Genomic DNA, 21875 nt, shown 5'->3' on the forward strand with positions numbered 1-21875 from the left:
AAGATTCCTTATTATCTCATAATTTTATTTAATTTGTTTTCGTTTGAATAAAATTAAGCAAAGAAATTGAGTTGAAAATTTTAGCATAATCCTTGTTAAGAAGGCCACGCATACCGAATATAGGTTTGGTAGAGTACAAGAATATTGTGGAAGAGATGGTGAAAAAATGAGAGAAAGAAAAAAAATTTTCGATAAAAAAATTGAAAGTAATTTTTCTTCAATTTTAGTCGAGTCCCATATCTGATACAATGGATTGCCACTTGTGGCTAGCGTGCCGCGGGTTGGCAACCTTCTGGTAAATCTCTTTCAGACCCGATTCCTTGGAATTTTCAAAATGTTTTTTGGCATTTTTGATGCTCAAAAAATGCATTAAAGGCATAAATGTCAGCAAATCTTCATTTTTTTCCTTTTTCAAATGTTCAGTTTTTTATTAGTTTATTTTTTTTTCCTGAATAAATAATTCGTTGTCTTCAAATTTTTTCAGCCAACATGATATACAAGGTACATTCAACTTCACATACAATTATTTCCAGAATTTTACTACACACTTTTATGTAATGGATTGCACTTTTCCCCGAGCCATCTCAAAAACTCCTGAAAGTTCAACTTTAACTCTCTGCTGCTGTCTGATAAGTCCGGTCAAACAAAATTTTGCGGACTTGTGATCCCGGTTTTGGTGCTTTTTGCTTGAACGCCAAGGACATTATCTCAAACCGATCAGGCAGATTCTTTTCGTGAAGCGTAGTGTAGCGTAAGCAAAATTTCCTGATGATTCGGTTGAGCGATTATGATAGAGTATTTTTATTTGTTTTACAGCTCACTTATTTCGATTCATATTTAATTATATACATTCCATTATTTTTTCGATTTGCCACAAGCCTTGTATTTTTATAAATGTCCATCAAAAAATGAAATTTATTTCACTCGCCTAGCAACAACATGTTTGAAGCGAGTTAAAAAATTGAGGTGTTTATTAAATTTGTGAGAAATTCGACTTTAGATGTTTATTTTGTTGAGGCGATCATCGGACGTAATGTGCACAATATGCCCGGGTAGCTCAGTCGGTAGAGCGTTAGGCTTTTAACCTAACGGTCCAGGGTTCGAGCCCCTGTCCGGGCTATGTTTTTTTTTTTTTTCTCTCACTTGAATCAAATGGTTGAAACATGGGTTGCATAATATAATAATCTCTCTCTCCCCCCCTCAGTAATTAGCAATCACTCTCGTTTTTTGTTTAGAATTTTTTTTTACACGAAGGTACACTAAAGTTTTTGTCCCTGCATCTACTTTGATAACATAATTCGTTTAATATTCGCGAAAGTGTAATCAACAGTAAGAAAACTTTATAAAATGTACAATGTTTGGTTTCACGAGACAAAATTCGTATATCCCAGGGGTGCCAACCTTTTGCAAGCCGTGGAACTTTTTAAGAACATTTATGATGCACGTGCCAGTTGTAAAATTTAACGGAGATCACACGTCCTGCTTTTACGGGACACCATTTTTTTTTTTTCTGTTTAGGCCATTTTCTTGTTTTCCATAAAAATGTTTCTTTTGTTGCCTTTTTAACTCTAAGGCCAATGTTACACTATAACAGTTTTAAAAAATTTCTTTTGTAAAACTTGATGAATACAATGAATAAGCTTATCGGTTGCAATCCTTCGAATGTTACCGATTGCATTTGCCAAGGTTTGTAACAGAACTTTTATGAAACTTTCATAGTGTAATACCGGCCTAGGGCCAGAATTTTATACTATAAAAGTTTTGTGCTTTTATAAAACTTGAGAAATACTATAAAACTTGGAAAATACATCTGATTGGTGACATTCGAGCAAGTACAACTGATCAGTTTATTACTTGTATTTTTCAAGTTTTATAAAAACACTTTTACAAAAAGTTTACATTGTAATCTTGGCCTTAGTACGCGTTTTCAAATGAAAAACAATCCGAAAACGCATTGAAAAAAAATTATCTTCGTCGGCTGTGTTAATGCATTTGCCCCAGGCTCCTCAAGGGAATAAGCGGCCTCGTGATAATGAGATTTAATTACTATTATTTTTTTGCAAGAGTAAGTATAGTAATCGTTAGGCTAGATGGGGACCCATAATACTGCATCAGTTTGCTCGGGGGCCGATAGTGCTATCAAAAGATTCCTTATTATCTCATAATTTTATTTAATTTGTTTTCGTTTGAATAAAATTAAGCAAAGAAATTGAGTTGAAAATTTTAGCATAATCCTTGTTAAGAAGGCCACGCATACCGAATATAGGTTTGGTAGAGTACAAGAATATTGTGGAAGAGATGGTGAAAAAATGAGAGAAAGAAAAAAAATTTTCGATAAAAAAATTGAAAGTAATTTTTCTTCAATTTTAGTCGAGTCCCATATCTGATACAATGGATTGCCACTTGTGGCTAGCGTGCCGCGGGTTGGCAACCTTCTGGTAAATCTCTTTCAGACCCGATTCCTTGGAATTTTCAAAATGTTTTTTGGCATTTTTGATGCTCAAAAAATGCATTAAAGGCATAAATGTCAGCAAATCTTCATTTTTTTCCTTTTTCAAATGTTCAGTTTTTTATTAGTTTATTTTTTTTTCCTGAATAAATAATTCGTTGTCTTCAAATTTTTTCAGCCAACATGATATACAAGGTACATTCAACTTCACATACAATTATTTCCAGAATTTTACTACACACTTTTATGTAATGGATTGCACTTTTCCCCGAGCCATCTCAAAAACTCCTGAAAGTTCAACTTTAACTCTCTGCTGCTGTCTGATAAGTCCGGTCAAACAAAATTTTGCGGACTTGTGATCCCGGTTTTGGTGCTTTTTGCTTGAACGCCAAGGACATTATCTCAAACCGATCAGGCAGATTCTTTTCGTGAAGCGTAGTGTAGCGTAAGCAAAATTTCCTGATGATTCGGTTGAGCGATTATGATAGAGTATTTTTATTTGTTTTACAGCTCACTTATTTCGATTCATATTTAATTATATACATTCCATTATTTTTTCGATTTGCCACAAGCCTTGTATTTTTATAAATGTCCATCAAAAAATGAAATTTATTTCACTCGCCTAGCAACAACATGTTTGAAGCGAGTTAAAAAATTGAGGTGTTTATTAAATTTGTGAGAAATTCGACTTTAGATGTTTATTTTGTTGAGGCGATCATCGGACGTAATGTGCACAATATGCCCGGGTAGCTCAGTCGGTAGAGCGTTAGGCTTTTAACCTAACGGTCCAGGGTTCGAGCCCCTGTCCGGGCTATGTTTTTTTTTTTTTTCTCTCACTTGAATCAAATGGTTGAAACATGGGTTGCATAATATAATAATCTCTCTCTCCCCCCCTCAGTAATTAGCAATCACTCTCGTTTTTTGTTTAGAATTTTTTTTTACACGAAGGTACACTAAAGTTTTTGTCCCTGCATCTACTTTGATAACATAATTCGTTTAATATTCGCGAAAGTGTAATCAACAGTAAGAAAACTTTATAAAATGTACAATGTTTGGTTTCACGAGACAAAATTCGTATATCCCAGGGGTGCCAACCTTTTGCAAGCCGTGGAACTTTTTAAGAACATTTATGATGCACGTGCCAGTTGTAAAATTTAACGGAGATCACACGTCCTGCTTTTACGGGACACCATTTTTTTTTTTTCTGTTTAGGCCATTTTCTTGTTTTCCATAAAAATGTTTCTTTTGTTGCCTTTTTAACTCTAAGGCCAATGTTACACTATAACAGTTTTAAAAAATTTCTTTTGTAAAACTTGATGAATACAATGAATAAGCTTATCGGTTGCAATCCTTCGAATGTTACCGATTGCATTTGCCAAGGTTTGTAACAGAACTTTTATGAAACTTTCATAGTGTAATACCGGCCTAGGGCCAGAATTTTATACTATAAAAGTTTTGTGCTTTTATAAAACTTGAGAAATACTATAAAACTTGAGAAATACTATAAAACTTGGAAAATACATCTGATTGGTGACATTCGAGCAAGTACAACTGATCAGTTTATTACTTGTATTTTTCAAGTTTTATAAAAACACTTTTACAAAAAGTTTACATTGTAATCTTGGCCTTAGTACGCGTTTTCAAATGAAAAACAATCCGGAAACGCATTGAAAAAAAATTATCTTCGTCGGCTGTGTTAATGCATTTGCCCCAGGCTCCTCAAGGGAATAAGCGGCCTCGTGATAATGAGATTTAATTACTATTATTTTTTTGCAAGAGTAAGTATAGTAATCGTTAGGCTAGATGGGGACCCATAATACTGCATCAGTTTGCTCGGGGGCCGATAGTGCTATCAAAAGATTCCTTATTATCTCATAATTTTATTTAATTTGTTTTCGTTTGAATAAAATTAAGCAAAGAAATTGAGTTGAAAATTTTAGCATAATCCTTGTTAAGAAGGCCACGCATACCGAATATAGGTTTGGTAGAGTACAAGAATATTGTGGAAGAGATGGTGAAAAAATGAGAGAAAGAAAAAAAATTTTCGATAAAAAAATTGAAAGTAATTTTTCTTCAATTTTAGTCGAGTCCCATATCTGATACAATGGATTGCCACTTGTGGCTAGCGTGCCGCGGGTTGGCAACCTTCTGGTAAATCTCTTTCAGACCCGATTCCTTGGAATTTTCAAAATGTTTTTTGGCATTTTTGATGCTCAAAAAATGCATTAAAGGCATAAATGTCAGCAAATCTTCATTTTTTTCCTTTTTCAAATGTTCAGTTTTTTATTAGTTTATTTTTTTTTCCTGAATAAATAATTCGTTGTCTTCAAATTTTTTCAGCCAACATGATATACAAGGTACATTCAACTTCACATACAATTATTTCCAGAATTTTACTACACACTTTTATGTAATGGATTGCACTTTTCCCCGAGCCATCTCAAAAACTCCTGAAAGTTCAACTTTAACTCTCTGCTGCTGTCTGATAAGTCCGGTCAAACAAAATTTTGCGGACTTGTGATCCCGGTTTTGGTGCTTCTTGCTTGAACGCCAACGACATTATCTCAAACCGATCAGGCAGATTCTTTTCGTGAAGCGTAGTGTAGCGTAAGCAAAATTTCCTGATGATTCGGTTGAGCGATTATGATAGAGTATTTTTATTTGTTTTACAGCTCACTTATTTCGATTCATATTTAATTATATACATTCCATTATTTTTTCGATTTGCCACAAGCCTTGTATTTTTACAAATGTCCATCAAAAAATGAAATTTATTTCACTCGCCTAGCAACAACATGTTTGAAGCGAGTTAAAAAATTGAGGTGTTTATTAAATTTGTGAGAAATTCGACTTTAGATGTTTATTTTGTTGAGGCGATCATCGGACGTAATGTGCACAATATGCCCGGATAGCTCAGTCGGTAGAGCGTTAGGCTTTTAACCTAACGGTCCAGGGTTCGAGCCCCTGTCCGGGCTACGTTTTTTTTTTCTCTCACTTGAATCAAATGGTTGAAACATGGGTTGCATAATATAATAATCTCTCTCTCCCCCTCAGTAATTAGCAATCACTCTCGTTTTTTGTTTAGAATTTTTTTTACACGAAGGTACACTAAAGTTTTTGTCCCTGCATCTAGTTTGATAACATAATTCGTTTAATATTCGCGAAAGTGTAATCAACATTAAGAAAACTTTATAAAATGTACAATGTTTGGTTTCACGAGACAAAATTCGTATATCCCAGGGGTGCCAACCTTTTGCAAGCCGTGGAACTTTTTAAGAACATTTATGATGCACGTGCCAGTTGTAAAATTTAACGGAGATCACACGTCCTGCTTTTACGGGACACCATTTTTTTTTTCTGTTTAGGCCATTTTCTTGTTTTCCATAAAAATGTTTCTTTTGTTGCCTTTTTAACTCTAAGGCCAATGTTACACTATAACAGTTTTAAAAAATTTCTTTTGTAAAACTTGATGAATACAATGAATAAGCTTATCGGTTGCAATCCTTCGAATGTTACCGATTGCATTTGCCAAGGTTTGTAACAGAACTTTTATGAAACTTTCATAGTGTAATACCGGCCTAGGGCCAGAATTTTATACTATAAAAGTTTTGTGCTTTTATAAAACTTGAGAAATACTATAAAACTTGGAAAATACATCTGATTGGTGACATTCGAGCAAGTACAACTGATCAGTTTATTACTTGTATTTTTCAAGTTTTATAAAAACACTTTTACAAAAAGTTTACATTGTAATCTTGGCCTTAGTACGCGTTTTCAAATGAAAAACAATCCGAAAACGCATTGAAAAAAAATTATCTTCGTCGGCTGTGTTAATGCATTTGCCCCAGGCTCCTCAAGGGAATAAGCGGCCTCGTGATAATGAGATTTAATTACTATTATTTTTTTGCAAGAGTAAGTATAGTAATCGTTAGGCTAGATGGGGACCCATAATACTGCATCAGTTTGCTCGGGGGCCGATAGTGCTATCAAAAGATTCCTTATTATCTCATAATTTTATTTAATTTGTTTTCGTTTGAATAAAATTAAGCAAAGAAATTGAGTTGAAAATTTTAGCATAATCCTTGTTAAGAAGGCCACGCATACCGAATATAGGTTTGGTAGAGTACAAGAATATTGTGGAAGAGATGGTGAAAAAATGAGAGAAAGAAAAAAAATTTTCGATAAAAAAATTGAAAGTAATTTTTCTTCAATTTTAGTCGAGTCCCATATCTGATACAATGGATTGCCACTTGTGGCTATCGTGCCGCGGGTTGGCAACCTTCTGGTAAATGCTTTCAGACCTGATTCCTTGGCATTTTCAAAATGTTTTTTGGCATTTTTGATGCTCAAAGAATGCATTAAAGGCATAAATGTCAGCAAATCTTCATTTTTTTCCTTTTTCAAATGTTCAGTTTTTTATTAGTTTATTTTTTTCCTGAATAAATAATTCGTTGTCTTCAAATTTTTTCAGTCAACATGATATACAAGTTACATTCAACTTCACATACAATTATTTCCAGAATTTTACTACACACTTTTATGTAATGGATTGCACTTTTCCCCGAGCCATCTCAAAAAGCCCCTGTAAGTTCAACTTCAAGTGCTGTTCTCTGATAAAAGTCCCTACAAAGCTCATATTCACCATATATTTCTAACTCAAAACGCAAATGCGAGCCGATCTGCCCGTTAAAAAGTCTCGCCACAAGAGAGCAACAGGCCCACAAACAGTACAAATATTCAGTCACTACAGATCACTCACTTCACTTCTGATATATAGATGGCAGCACTGAGAAATCATACATAACACTAGATACGCACTCGGACTGTTAGGTACACACACTTACACTTCCAGCACAACTCACTAGGTTGTAAATTGCCTATGGCAATAGACCTGAGTTGTGCTGGGTTTGAAAAAAAAAGAAATCACTCAAAACTTACACAATAAGTCGGGGCTTAATTACCTGAAATCAAAAGAAAAAAATTTTATTGATCTGAAAATGATATGTTGCCGCCTTTTCCGTTAAATAGTTTGCAAAAAATCTATGGAGGAGTAGGAAAACATTCAATAAAATTTGAGAGATATGAGCATTTTCCCATTTTGAACTTTTTTTGGTGAAGTCTTGAGCACGCCATTGTTAGCACCACCTTGCACGGCTGTAATTTTCATCGGGTTATGCAATCTCTTCTTATTATTACGAGAATTTAGTATCAAGAATTAATATCACGACACAGGGCCGTGACTAGGATTTTTGTGTGGGGAGGGGTAAATTTTCTTTCCCACTATTGTAAAACACTTTGATTTCACAACCGTGATTTTGGTCCGAGTTGAAATTTTCCATCCGGAACCCTTAAACAAATATAATAGATGGCAGCACATGTATTTTAGCCGTTAAAATGAATGCTATATAGATTAAAACACCTCTTTTACGGACAGAAGCTCTAGACCCCCCTTTATATATTAAGGCGGCTTAACTAGACCAGGAGTGTCCAACATTTCTTCAAGCCCTGGCACAATCATGGTTATTTTCGATGCACGTAAAACTAGATCCCCTTTATATACATGTATATGAATGAAATGTATATGAAAGTATGGTGACCATACGTCCCGTATTTCCCGGGACAGTCCCGGTTTTCTTTTCCTGGCTGTCCCGCCTTTTTGCCAAAAGTGCCCCGGTTTTTCCCTTTTTTTACATGACGCCTACTTGGATTTTAATTCTTTATTGAAGTCAAAGATTGAAATTATTTTTCAACTCATAAACTATATTATGGTAATTACAGCTACAAATAAGAACTTTAATTTCCCACATTTGTCTTGTTGAATTTTTTATTTTGTCGAATTCACTTTAATCCACTACAATTTGCAGTAACGCTTCGTTTCCCGCCATTGCGATTTTTTCGTAATTTCAGCAATATTTGGCAACTTGTTGAACTTCTAGCGTTGTTCTTGGCGATAATTGGCGATGTTCCGTATTTGGAGTCCTAATTTTCCGTATTTCTCAAGGAAATATGGTCAGATTAATATGAAGGCGTCTTACGTAAAACTGTAAAAATTTTAACATGCGGGGGGCCTGCAGACCATTCTCAGGTAGGCTCGTGTGTTAAGACGGCCAACAAGTATTTATTTACTGGTTTCAATACATTTTGTGACGATCTAATTGTTTCATTATCATTTCACTGGAGAGTAATTTTTAGAATAAGAATATAAAATTTCTACTACAAATTTTAACATGCAATCCACACGTCCCGATTTTACGGGACATGAGGAATTGTTCGGCTGGCCTTTTTTTCCGTAAAAATGTTGAGTTTGTCACTCTTTTGACTTCTTGTTTTTATTTTTAGGGGGGTGGAGGGGGGGGTGGGGTTGATTTTCTCTGTGGTTCCCAACTTCAAGGCGCGAATGCGAGCCGATCTCCCCTTTAAAAAGTCTCGCCACAGACCTACAAACAGCACAAATGTACCGTATATACTCGTGTATAAGCCGACTCGTATATAAGCCGACTCCCACACTTAAGGACCACCAAAACCGCAATAAATTGAAAACCCGTGTATAAGCCGACTTCAAAAAAATCCGCGCATTTTAGAGAAAGAAAATCTTATATTTTCATGCAAAATGAATAGCTAGCGGAAATTTACAATAGAAAATGATTCAAACTTTTTAATCCATTTCTTCTGAGTCTCCAAGCTCATCGTAATCGATCAGATCATCATAGGAGGTGCGGCATCTTCGTTTTTATCCTCATCTTGGCTGTCATCGCCATTGTCACTTTCAAAGAGGATATCATCTTCAGTTCCGTCCATAGCATTGCTGATGCAACACTTTTTGAAGGATCGAATGATAATTTCGGTGGAAACAGAATTCCACGCCTCATGTACCCATTGACATACTAGGCTAACGTCAGGTTTATTCAAGGCACCACTTTTTGTAGTTTCTCTAACATCGGAAGCAGGGCCGCAACTAAGGGGGTGCAGGCGGGTCTGGTGCCCCGGGCGCAGGACTAGAGGAGGCGCAAATTTCACTCTTTAATCTTCCCTTCAACATTATGAGGGGGCGCCAAAATGCGTGCTTGCCCCGGCTGACCAAACATCTAGTTGCGGCCCTGATCCATTGGATCCACAAATTCCTCAGGTAGTCTTTGAGAGGCTTATTGATGCTCACATCTAAAAGCTGTACAATCGACATTAGCCCACCTGGTATCAAAGCCAATGATGTTTTCGATTTCTTTGCCTCGTCTTTGACATTTTCGTGGGTTTTAACATATCCCATAACAATAATGCCGGTTTCTCGAACACTGCAACAAAAATGACTACTGATTGCGGGGGTCGATATTTTTTCGCCAAAAACTGACCCGAGTATAAGCCGACCCCCCCCCCCCCCCCCCCCACTTGAGGAACGAATTTTTCCACAAAAAAACTCTGCTTATACACGAGTATTACGGTAATTCGATCATAACACATCACTCACTTCGCTTTTGAAATATAGATGGCGGCACTGAAAAATCAAACACCTTCTAGAGCAGTGGCTTAAGTTGGGTTTTCTGTGTGGTTCCCAACTTCAAGGCGCGAATGCGAGCCGATCTCCCCTTTAAAAAGTCTCGCCACAGACCTACAAACAGCACAAATGTAATTCGATCATAACACATCACTCACTTTTCTTCTGAAATATAGATGGCGGCACTGAAAAATCAAACACCACCTTCGAGAGCAGTGGTTCTCAACCTTTTTTAGCTTACGGCCCACTTTGAACCACATTTTTTTCTCGTGGTCCCCCCCTCATGTAGGAGCGAAACACTTTCTACTTAATTTAGTTTAATCCAAACTAAATTTATAATATCAAAATTTTTATAGATAAGATCAAAGTGGGGGAAATTGCCACCCTTCTTAAGGGACAAATTATATGGGAATAATATGTATGTGCAAAATGCTGGACCATCCAACAAACTTACACAATAAATCGTCCCTAACAACCCATCATTATGGGTCTGCACCTTACCGTGGGCTGGAGCTCAGTGAACTTCCTCCTTTTGGGGGTTCCCCGGGCAAAATTCTGGGCTGCCCCTTTACATAATCGAAACAGCTTATACATATTTACACTCAAAAATTATAGTACCATATGTGACCATGAAGGCCTCTATGAGCACCCCAAGCCATGCCCACATAGGTTCAGATGGCTCCTGCTTCATGGACAGCTCTGCTGGATTCTGAAAGTTCAGTCACACTTTTCCCCCCAACATATTTCACTTAAAAACTTGATTTCTTCATCTCTCTCTGTGGGGCCCCCTTCACCACTTGTCATGACTCCCATTTCATCTGATTTTCACTCGTGGCCCTCTTAGAATATTCCAGGACCGCAAGGGGGCCATATGGCCCCAGGTTGAGAAGCACTGTTCTATTGCAACCTTTAGAAGGTATTGACACTACATACGCATTCAGACTTAGATACACTCACTAGGCAATAAATCGCCCATAGGTGGTGATAGACCTGAGTTATGCTGTTTGAAGGAAAAAAAGATCCCCTTTAATCATTTGAGCCCGGATTATATGCATAAGTAATTGCACTTTTTAGTGTTAGTGCATATAAACGCATAAAATCACCGAATTTTTAGAATATGTGCGCATTTTAAGCTTTTTTTTTTTTAAAATCGCATCGTACTAATGTTTTCAAGATTGTTTTTATCTTTTTTTATTCTTCAAATTTTAATCAAATTAATTAATTTTTTCCAAGAAAATATTTCATCATTCAGTATTGTTCATTTGAAGGAATATTTTTGCATTCCTAAATGCATGTTTTCTTCATTTTTTTGCACATATTTTTTTAGTTCCACTGCATACTTTTCTTTTCATTTAGTTCATACTTCAGTGCTTTTAACATGTATATTTTTTGTTTCTCATTTTTGTTCATATTTTTCTTTTTCAAGTCATATAGTTCTGCATTTTTAAATGAAGTTTTTTTTTCATTTTCTGCGCATATTTTTCCTCTTCAGGAAAACTGAAGAATTTTTAAATGCATATTCTTTTATTTTTCGTATATTTTTTAATGTTTCTGTACATGCTCTTCGGGGCGTATTGAAGAAATTTTTTTAAGGCAGATTTTTTATTCGATACATAAGTTATTTCTGTAATTTTAAATGCATATTTCGACATTTTTGGAAGCATATTTCGACATTTTTGGAAGCATATTTCGACATTTTTGGAAGCATATTTCATCCATTTTTAATTTATATTTTCAAAATTTTTATGAGTTGCATACTTTTAATGCATATTTTTCCATTTTTGCGTATATTTTTAATTTTTAGTGCCATACTTCAGCATTAATATATATAGATTGATTTTTTTTTCCTTTTTCACACATATTTTTGATTTCAAGGCATATTCTCCATTTCCAAGTGCAGATTTATGTTTTTAGTGGATAATTTCAGCATTTTTAGTGCATATTTCGCCATTTTTTAGCGCATATAATCCGAACTCTACTCATCATCATTCATAAACAGCTTTCTTCACTGTCTTCGTCATCATTTACGAGCAACTCTTTGTTATCACCATCATTTACATGAAAAAACTCCCTTGTCTTAATACAGCCACCCTTCACTCGCAACAGCATTGCCTCACTTGGTCATCATATCATTTAACAGTGGCGAAGTTGCTCCTGATTTAGAGTGATTTACTCACGACGCTTTATCGCAGTTGCCAAAAGATTCTGATAAAATCTGATTACTACTGATCCTTATGTTGGCCCAAAACACGATTGTCTTCAAAAAATTATATTTGTGAAATGTTTTGTTATTTTCACAGTACATTCAGCTAGTAGTGGTGGAATGGTAAGTTCATCTAGTAATGGTTATGAACAAAAATTTGAAGGATTGTGTATGATATCCTCAGAAGTTGCACTCAAATCTGTTGATTGTACGTGTCAATTTTTTGAAATTTCATTCTACGTGTCATCTATAAAACATTGTAATCAGACAAATATATGTGTGATAGACCTTAGACTTTAGTTTATAACCTCAACAATATATATCAGAATACCATAGTAAAAATTTTTAATGATACAATCAGTAAATTTTTTGAAATCATGTTTCAAACTCCAGTAAAATGTGAAAAAATAGCATCCTTCATAAAATACGTTTAAATTCTAGTGATGTGTATTGGATTTATTAGAAAGTGAATTTTTGAAAATTTAAGAAAGGGGCTAAAGTAGCCCGCGTTTACGGTTCCTTAACGCGGTTAAATTATACATTCTCTCTCGGGACGTTTGGTCACCGTACTTGCACATCTGTCAAAGCCCTGCTGAGAGAAACTGAACTACCTACAAATCCTGTACCCCTCGGCTGCACCGCATTCCTCGGGTACACCTGCGTGTGTGTGTGTGTGTGTAACTACCACATTTCTCCCCACACCTGAAAATCAGGTTCCGTTTTGCGGCAGAATAGAAACCCAAAACGGAACAAGTTGCCCATGGGTTCACGGTGACGTCATGCGTACTGTGCAGGGGAGAGGGGGTAATCACCGACGCTGCTAGTAACGTCAGGTGAACAACACAGGTAGAGGAAAAAACTCCAGGCTCTGCTTTTTTTTCAATCGACTTTTCCATGATCATGTTCATACTCATTTATAAGATGATGTAGCGTTGAGAACAAAAAAGGATTGGATTGGATTTATTGGCGCAAGGACCAATTTGGACAAAAAACCAAAAAGGTTTTACCATTATTTTTCACATTAAGGCAGTGTTTCTCAACCTATGGTCCGAGGACCAAAGGTGGTCGTGAGCAGAATTGATTGAATTAATTCTGATAACACTTAATTCCAACTGAATTAAAAATTATTCAACCTTCGTAATTAATGTCAGTTTTTTTCCATATGGGTGGTTCAAATTAAAATTATACCTTCATAGTTGAGTTCAACACATACATCGTGAAAAATGCGGCGAATCGCGATCCCACGGGATGCGATAAACACGGGGTGTATCACTAAATTCAGTCAAAAAATGCAATTTATTGCCTTAAATGCAATTCGCTAATTGCTGCAGGAAGGGGGGGGGATGAAGGACTGCTACTAATCGCAGTAAACAAAAACAATTGTATTTCACGGGAAAAAAATATTCAAACGATCAGATGACCATATTTCATTGAGAAAAATACGTTAAACTGGGATCTCAAAGTAGGGAAAAATACAGGACATCTTAATTGCCATCAAAAAAGTTACCAGAAGTGGGCACGATCACCAATTGTTACAAAATTGCTGAAAAACTAAAAAAAAAAGCCCCAGAAAAATGTGAGACGAATGTTTATTATCATAATATAATTTATATTATCATGAAAAAGCTATGTAGTGTATTGTTCGAGGCCTTGGAAAATTCTATATTCATTGTATAACAGCCAAAATTAAAGGAATATCCAGTAATTATATCCCCCCCCCCCCCGTCAGCAAAATTTTGTCAACTCTGCCCTTACCTCCTAACGCATATTGGTGGGATCAGAGACGTACGTGGAAGGGCACGAGGGACTCGTACCCCCCCCCCCCACAAACGATCAAAAATTTATTTTTGAATGCGAAAATTATTTTTTGAAAAAAGTTCAAATTTCGTAAGAACATACCTTTATATGTCATTATAATCAATTTGTTAATTTCAATGCTATTTGAAGGATAAGAACTCAAAATTTCTTTTTAAGAAATTCATTGCGACCCACCTTCTGAGCCATATATATGCTAAACATATGCCCCACGGGTCAAATGTGGCCCGCCACCTCAAATGGGCGTTCAAGTATTACGTAAGCAAATTTCTAGAAATTTTTGACCCCCCTCCCCCCCCCCTTGTCAGCAAAATTTCGTCATCAGCTCTGCCCCTCTGAATCCTAACTCATATTTATGTGAAGGGTGGTTGATGACGTAAGCATTATCCAACCCCCCCTCTCCCCTTGTCATCAAAAGTCAGCAAATCGGAAACCCCCTCCCCCCCCCCAACGATGATGACGTAATACTTGAAGGGAGCCAAAAACCTGATTTTTTTTTTTTTTAAATAAACTAAGCGGCATATTTTCACATCATTCAAGTAGGCCCGTGGCACGTTTACAGATCACTTAAGTGACCCGCGAGACACATTTAAAGATCACTTGAGCGACCTACGGCACAGTTCCAGAACACTTATGCAGTCTGTGGCACATTTAGAGATCCCTTATGTGGCATGGTTTAGAGCACTTAAGCGGCTTTTCAACATCACTCAAGTTACCCGCGGCACATTCCTAGATTTCTTAAGTGATCCGCGGCATAATTAAGGATCACTTGAGGAATGCTTGGAACAGTTCTAGAGCACTTAAGCGGCCCGAACACATTTCCAGATCAGTTGGATCCGCGAAACATTCAGAGATCACGAAAGAGTGGCTCGGTGGGGGACTTATCAATAGGGAGAATGTTAGTTCGTGTCCACAAACTAGCGAAAGGTTTTTCTCATTTTTGGAGCACCGAGTAAGATGCATTAAGAATATTTCATAAAGGGGTGGTTAATGACATAAGCATCATCCAACCCCCCCCCCCCCCGTTATAAAAAGTCAGCAAATTGGAAACTCCCCCAATCGATGCTGACGTAATACTTGAATGACCACTTATTACATACGTATACTTTACGTGAACTCGGAAATCATAGATCATTTCCCAATCAATATCTTCGCACACTATTGTTCACGTAATCATCCTTCGAACCCATCCCCACGCCTTGTCATCGAAAGTCAGCAAATGTGAAATCTTCCCCCTCCCCCGTAGGTGCTGACGTAATACTTGAATGGCCTCTAACGTCACAATTAACTGTTCAGTCTGATTCTCATAGAAAATATTAATGAACCTTACAACGACCTCGGATATAACGACACATTTTTGTCTTTTTATGCTTTTTTTCTAAAAACATTTTTGGAATCGGAGCTCATCACATTGAAGACACAATTGATTGGTGAACAACGTATACTGGACGCGTAATTACAATCCCTACTCTCTTAGTAACACAGGAAGCATTAGCACGCCGGTGATTGGTTACTGCGAGCAAAAAAACTAGCAAGACGTCACGAGGGGCGGAGTTTTGGGAGAAACTGAATTTCAAAGTTCATTGACAAAAAATGAAAGCATTTTTTATCGAATCAGTAAATGATAGCTGGGCCCAGCTTCGCGAGCCGTTAATATTGTCTTCTCGATGCACGTGAACAGCATTTGATTAAATCAGAAACAAAAATGGAAACATATACATATAATATAAACAGTAAATGGCAATAGATAGCAAAGATAGAGAAAAAAAGAAATTGGATGGGTTTCAGACCGAATCGAACACACAACCTTCGGTACGCGAGTCTCGTACTATAACCATTACTCCAAAAATGGATGTCGGACTCAAGCACAATTAAATGTATCTATTGTTGAACGTCGCCAGCAGCATAGAATTCGCCATGTGACGTAATGGTTCATCACTCATTTGGGCCAAACACGATGCGCTAAATTTCTACAATGTAGCTAGAAATGTAGGGATTGTTTATAAGCATAATGAACTTTCCCATTTTTTTTTTTTTCCTGTAATTTTGACCTTACCAGCTTTTTTTTTTTTTTCTTGGAGTGACTTCGGCACTGTTGGTAGTTATTGCATCACCAGAAAATGATTTTTGAATAAAAATCAATCTTATTGTGTGGTCGGTTTGAAAGAAAAAGTCTACAGGTCAGATATGCGGTATTTATTCCAAAAGAAGTAACCATACGACCTGTATTTTACAGGACATTCCTGTATATGTATGTATATATAGCTTTGGTCATACCAACTTTCTCTTAAAGAATACCCCGTTTTCTCTTTATTTTCAACAAGGCTTACTTGAATTTTTTAAATTAAGAAATAAGATCATTTTCATTTTGCCATAGAAATTGAGTTTAACCAACCTCCTTTGCTTCTGTGATCTTGGATCACGTGATTAAGGTTTTGGGCAAGGGCAAAAATGATTATCTTGATTTCCAGAAGACATTCGATCAGGTCCAACATGGTAAACTCTTGAAACGTTTACACGAGATTAGGGCACTTGCTTTCAGAATCGCGGTTAAGAGATTGATCACAACGGGTTATGGTGAACGGGGAATTCTCTGATTGGACAGGCGTTACAAATGCAATTCAAGGAAGTGTCCTTGGCCCACACTTTGCACTTTACCGGTAAACTCGATCAAGATATTCTATAATCATGGGCATTGTATTTTATTATCTGTATATAGTTTGGTTTTAATTGGGTAGCTGCCACCTCGTTAGGCAATTTGCTTGTTGTAGCCTTTCTATTTGTGTAACAAAAATGTTTGGGAAACTATGGTCTAATACAGCGTTTCTCGACTCAAGGACCACTAAAATTAATAATCTGTAAATCTGACAGACCAGTAATTTACAATATTTTGGTCCAATTCATTGTTCGAACCTATGAATATCATAGCTATTAATTACATACCATGGAATAATTTTCGTTTCATCAGAATCGAGTTTTCAAATCTCCACGCATAGAGACCCCAAAGAGGTTATAATTTCCTGGAGGTGACATCGGGCACGAAAATTGAAGCCGTTGTGGCAACCCTATGTGGGCTGACAAGTAAGCCCAAACAAACCGCTCTTTTCCCTATAACTAACGTGTTTTGCCAGATCGAATTCTTTTAAAATATTAATAACTAAATAAATTTAAGCACCATATGACTGCCTCTTCAGGTAATCTACATGATTCATTAAAGGGGAAAAGATAAAAATATACTTGTATGTTATATAAGAGGGGTTATATTTTTAATTCATTTTTCAAAGGGGAAGACCATTTTTCACTCTCAACTCATTAGTTTTTAGTTCAATGCCTTCAATTTATTTTGAAAATTTGATGTATCCCATTAATGTCTATGGGAATATGAAAAATTAAAATAATATGAAGTGCCAATAAAAAGTGCAAAATTTTCATAATTTTTTTTTCTTTTAACTCTATTTTGGCTTTTTGTTTCGTTCATCATTATGATAGATCCAGGGCATTTTGAAAGTGTTTCAGGTCCATGGGCGTTATAAATAACTGCCCATAAAATGATGAGAATCGTCCTAGAGGCCCAGGGCTAGAACACCCCCTAAAGAACTCGACATCTTCTTTAGGGGGTGTTGGCAAAGGCCATGTCAGCCCCACCCTTGACTGGGGGTCGTGGAGCTGACAGTACTCCAGCCCTGGGACGATTTTTCTTTTTTCATGCCATAAATTAATTATAGAGACCCTCGTGAAAAGTCTGGCTTGGGGACCCCACCAAAGATCTCAGCCTAGATATCCTGCTCCAGAATGGAGGGAAGAACTGTCGAGAGCACCAGGCCGAGCCAGGGTCGCAACTAGATAATTTGTCACCCGGGACAAACCGGAATTTTGACACCCATTGTAATGTAGAACAAGCAGTTAAAAGGGAATTCGGTGCCACTTCTGATCCAGCGCCCGGGGCACCAGACCTACTTGCCCCCCCCAGCTGCGACCCTGGGCCGAGCAACCCGGCAGCATAAATTCAGAAATGAAAATTTCGTACATTAAGTTTTCAACAGAGCAGCCATAAGTGAAACACTTTCGTTTCCCCTTTGTAGGAGAATATTTCGATTTCAGAATAAATTCTAAGCTTAGACCAGGGGTGCTCGACCCCTTGTCTCAATGTATTGGAAGTGCTCGATCGTCCTCTGCCACTGTGCATTTATGGTTTTGCTGCCTGTAAGCTTTACAAATTTCGCTACCCTTCTTCCGTTCCACTCCCATATTCTTGAACACGTATTACTGAAATATATGCCACCCCATCCGAACCTTCCGTTACGTGGATTATAGTATTGAGAAAAAAAAAATTAAAAATAATCTTTTTTTTACGAGCCGCGGTGAATTCATCTCTTTGGCCTATAGTATTTAGGAAAATAATCACTTGGGCTGTTCTTTTTCTCTTCATTTTGTACCTATTATTTTGCTCTTAAAGTGGTTATGTGTACGAAAACTTGACAAACAGTTTCAAATTGAATTTGAAATTTAAAATTGTCTGTTGACACAAACAGCTGAAAGGCATTATATATATGCTAATGTTTTGCATATATGTTTTTCGCAAAAAGATTCATCAGATTTTCTTCAAACACCGCTTGTTCAAGTGCCTTAAAACATTCTCTCTCTCACACTAAGGTGTTTCATGCTTTCACAGAATTTTCTGAAAATTAAAATTCTGTATGAAAAGAAATTTTGTGGCACAAGATATGGGTAAATTTTGGTTATTTTTGCAAAAGGTTCCATGTTGTTGAAGTTAATATTCGAAAACAAATAACTAAAATTGTAAAAGCTCTCGTTCAATTCTATAAATATCTACAAAATTTGAGGAAAACAAATAGAGTTCCTATATATATAAAGTGAACAGTAAATTTTTAAATGTTTTTTTAAAAACGGGGATGTTTCTCATAGGAAAGCCACGGTTTGTTTGGGTTTACTTGGTCCCTTTAATAGAGCGATCACTGGCTTCATCTGGCACATGCTTTCTCAACGGACGCACTGGTCGTGCCACCTCCTGTTATTCTTTAATCCATGCATAGACCCACCCGGGCGTAAATTTCGGTAGTGCACCGCTATTCCGCGATATTGTACCATTTTTTTCGTATTTTCTTCCATACAGCCAATCACGTTTTAGCCCTTACGATAATTCGCGTGCCTATATAATTTCTTATTGTTTTTCGTACCTGATTACTGAACAGCGCTGCAAACAACTTCCACCGCTATTCTGCGAGACATTTCAAACGTGTAATCACGCTATTTTCACACACACAATGCAGTATAAATTATTTTAATTTTTTAAGCCAATGAATACACTGATAGAACAAACAGAAACATCAAAGAACTAAAGGCGGATCGCAAAATTTCTGAAAATAAGATAGAAAATTATTTCAAATTTTTAGTAAAATTTTCATGCATTTATCGTTAGTAAATCGACTAAAAATAAACAGAAAATTATCGTGTGAAAAAATATCAGACTTGTTAATTATCGTATAAACAGCTATTAAATATTTGAATATCTATTCCAAATATTTTATAGGTATCTTTTTTTCAGCCGCCTACCTCGCTGGGCAATTTGTCTGTTGTGGATTTGTATTAAATATCGGAAGTAAAGATGATTAAGCAAGAGAAATCTTGTTCGGATTTTTGTTTTAGAACATTATTATTGGTCTTAATTTTTCCACATGTTGTTGTGGATTCATCGATATATTCGAGTCATTTTTGGATGAGAGAAGTGAGGGGAAAAAATTAGTTGACTTTACCCAGCTGGATTCTAACCTTGGTCCGAAGTCTGATACGCTACCACCCACATCAATGCAATTATTTTTTTTTTAGTTTTTTTGATATCTGTTACTTCTTTGATTAGTTGCACTCAAAATAATGTCTCTCTCGAATTCAAAACGAAAAATATTGAAGTAAATAATGACACCAAAGTAATGTGAACAAAATACGACAGTGAATATATTTCTTTTCGGAGCACTTAATTCAATGTTTGCATGCAAAAAAAAAAAATAAAAAATAATCAAGCTTTTCATTCTAAACAAATTTGTTTTCTCAGTACAACACTTTTAAAATAAAATGTGTAAAATTGCAAAAACCTAGTTAGTATTTTCGATTACCAATCAGATATTTCGCCTGTAAAATGCAATTTCAAAAAACGAAGAGAAAGCTCCACTGGCATTTAAAAAAAAACCACATATACATATATATATACACACACACAGTGCCAGGGTTGGTACGGTTCTTAGTCATTTTACCATCCAGCGAAAAAACCATGGTTTTTTACCAACTTCAGGGAAAAATTGATTTTAATTACTAAAAAATTATTATTTTTTAAATTATCTACTTGTTTCCTTAAAAAATGCATAATTCTGATACAATGTTACACAAATACAGAACACTAAACTCATTATATTATTCTTACTAGCATGCGTATTAAAGTATTATATACTCATTTGATTTTGTTATAAATTTTCTTGCCAGAAAGCAGGGATTGACAAATCCTAGGCGCCAGGGTGACCATGGTGACTAGAAAATCTGCATTGGCACCAAAATTTTCTTTACGTAATTGTTCAATTGAAGTCTGTGAATGAGACAGAATTTTTTCATTTTGTGACTGTGCCTTTTAGCAAAGAATATATATATATAGTTGTAAAAGTCGAAAACTATTTAGGACCATTTCTCTTGAGCAAAAAAGTATGCATGGCTCGTAAGCAATTTGGCTAGTGCATAAAAATTTTTTGATTTGTCAAGCGCTGCCAGTCTCATATGCTTATCATCATATGCTGATGGATTAAAAGAGAAAAGTATATACGTTATAAATTCTAATTGAAGTATCTGTTTATAAATAGCAGAGGCAGATTTATGACTGTTCACTTGCTGGCTATTATAATTTTGCTGCCCTTTCCGTTTCTATTTGATGTTTTTTACCACAAATAACTTTAATTCACTGCCCTGCACTACAGCCTGCATAGCCCCCCCCCCCTGTGAATAATGTCTGATGAATAGTCATTTAAAAAATAATTGTACAAGTTCTTAGTGATAATAAAGAATAGGAAAAGAACCAAAATATTGATTATGACATCTATCATAATTAAAATTGGTTTGTAAAAAAATATTGTCACCCATATTAATCAATAATAGTTTTGCGTATAGAAAGAGGCCGCTCTATCTCTATGCTAAAAGTAATAAACAGTGGAACCTTCTGATATAGCAATAATACTCTGCAGACCAAGAAAAAACATTGTTGTAGAGGAATATCGATATATATCAAGTATCGTTGTAGCATGGTTTTACTGTGCAATCTCACAAAATGATCTCTCTATATCTATATTACTCTCTGGTCCTGATTCTTAGAGTTACTATACTCTATAATGATATTGCCCTTATAACTATGTTTCTCTGGTGCCTTTGATTATCATTATATAGGCTTTTCACTGTAGTATGTTTAAGTTATAAATTGTACAAAATGCAAGTTATTAGAATTTATACATACAAAGAGGAAGGGGGGGGGGGGCAAAGAAAAAATTATGTTTTTACATCAACCTAATTCAAAGTGTGCTGCTGATGAAGACCCAAACATTGGTCATGTGCAACAATTTCTGTTTCTACAATTCTTATTCTTTTTTAAATTAAGGCTGAAGTTTATTTTAATTTTTTCATGATAATTATTTAAATGACTATTAATCATTAGTTAGCAAAAAAAAACAAACTTACTCTGTATATTAATTATCAATATTAAGAGGCTAATTGTATGTACAAGGTTTTTACCGGCAAAAACACAACCCTGCACAGTGCTACTAACACGTGGAAAATATTTTTCTGATTCGTTCAAATTAATTGAAGCTTTATGTAATTTTTTCTACAAAAAAAATCTGTCGGTAACGCGAATCTTCACTTTTAAAAAT

General features: G+C 35.8%; 3 non-coding genes across 3 annotated transcripts; all 3 read left to right on the plus strand.

Annotated features, from left to right (window-relative positions):
- The first annotated feature begins 1046 nt into the window (after positions 1 to 1046).
- On the plus strand, positions 1047 to 1119 carry TRNAK-UUU (transfer RNA lysine (anticodon UUU)). The gene has a single exon. It is a non-coding gene; the product is annotated as a tRNA-Lys (tRNA).
- A 2070-nt stretch (positions 1120 to 3189) lies between these two features.
- On the plus strand, positions 3190 to 3262 carry TRNAK-UUU (transfer RNA lysine (anticodon UUU)). The gene has a single exon. It is a non-coding gene; the product is annotated as a tRNA-Lys (tRNA).
- A 2089-nt stretch (positions 3263 to 5351) lies between these two features.
- TRNAK-UUU (transfer RNA lysine (anticodon UUU)) lies at positions 5352 to 5424 on the plus strand. The gene has a single exon. It is a non-coding gene; the product is annotated as a tRNA-Lys (tRNA).
- Positions 5425 to 21875: the final 16451 nt, after the last annotated feature.

This window comes from Pholcus phalangioides, unplaced genomic scaffold, assembly GCF_987345545.1.
Source record: "Pholcus phalangioides strain wild (caught in Gottingen) unplaced genomic scaffold, Ppha-v1.0 ptg000017l_1, whole genome shotgun sequence".
In the NCBI taxonomy this organism is placed as follows: Eukaryota; Metazoa; Arthropoda; class Arachnida; order Araneae; family Pholcidae; genus Pholcus; species Pholcus phalangioides.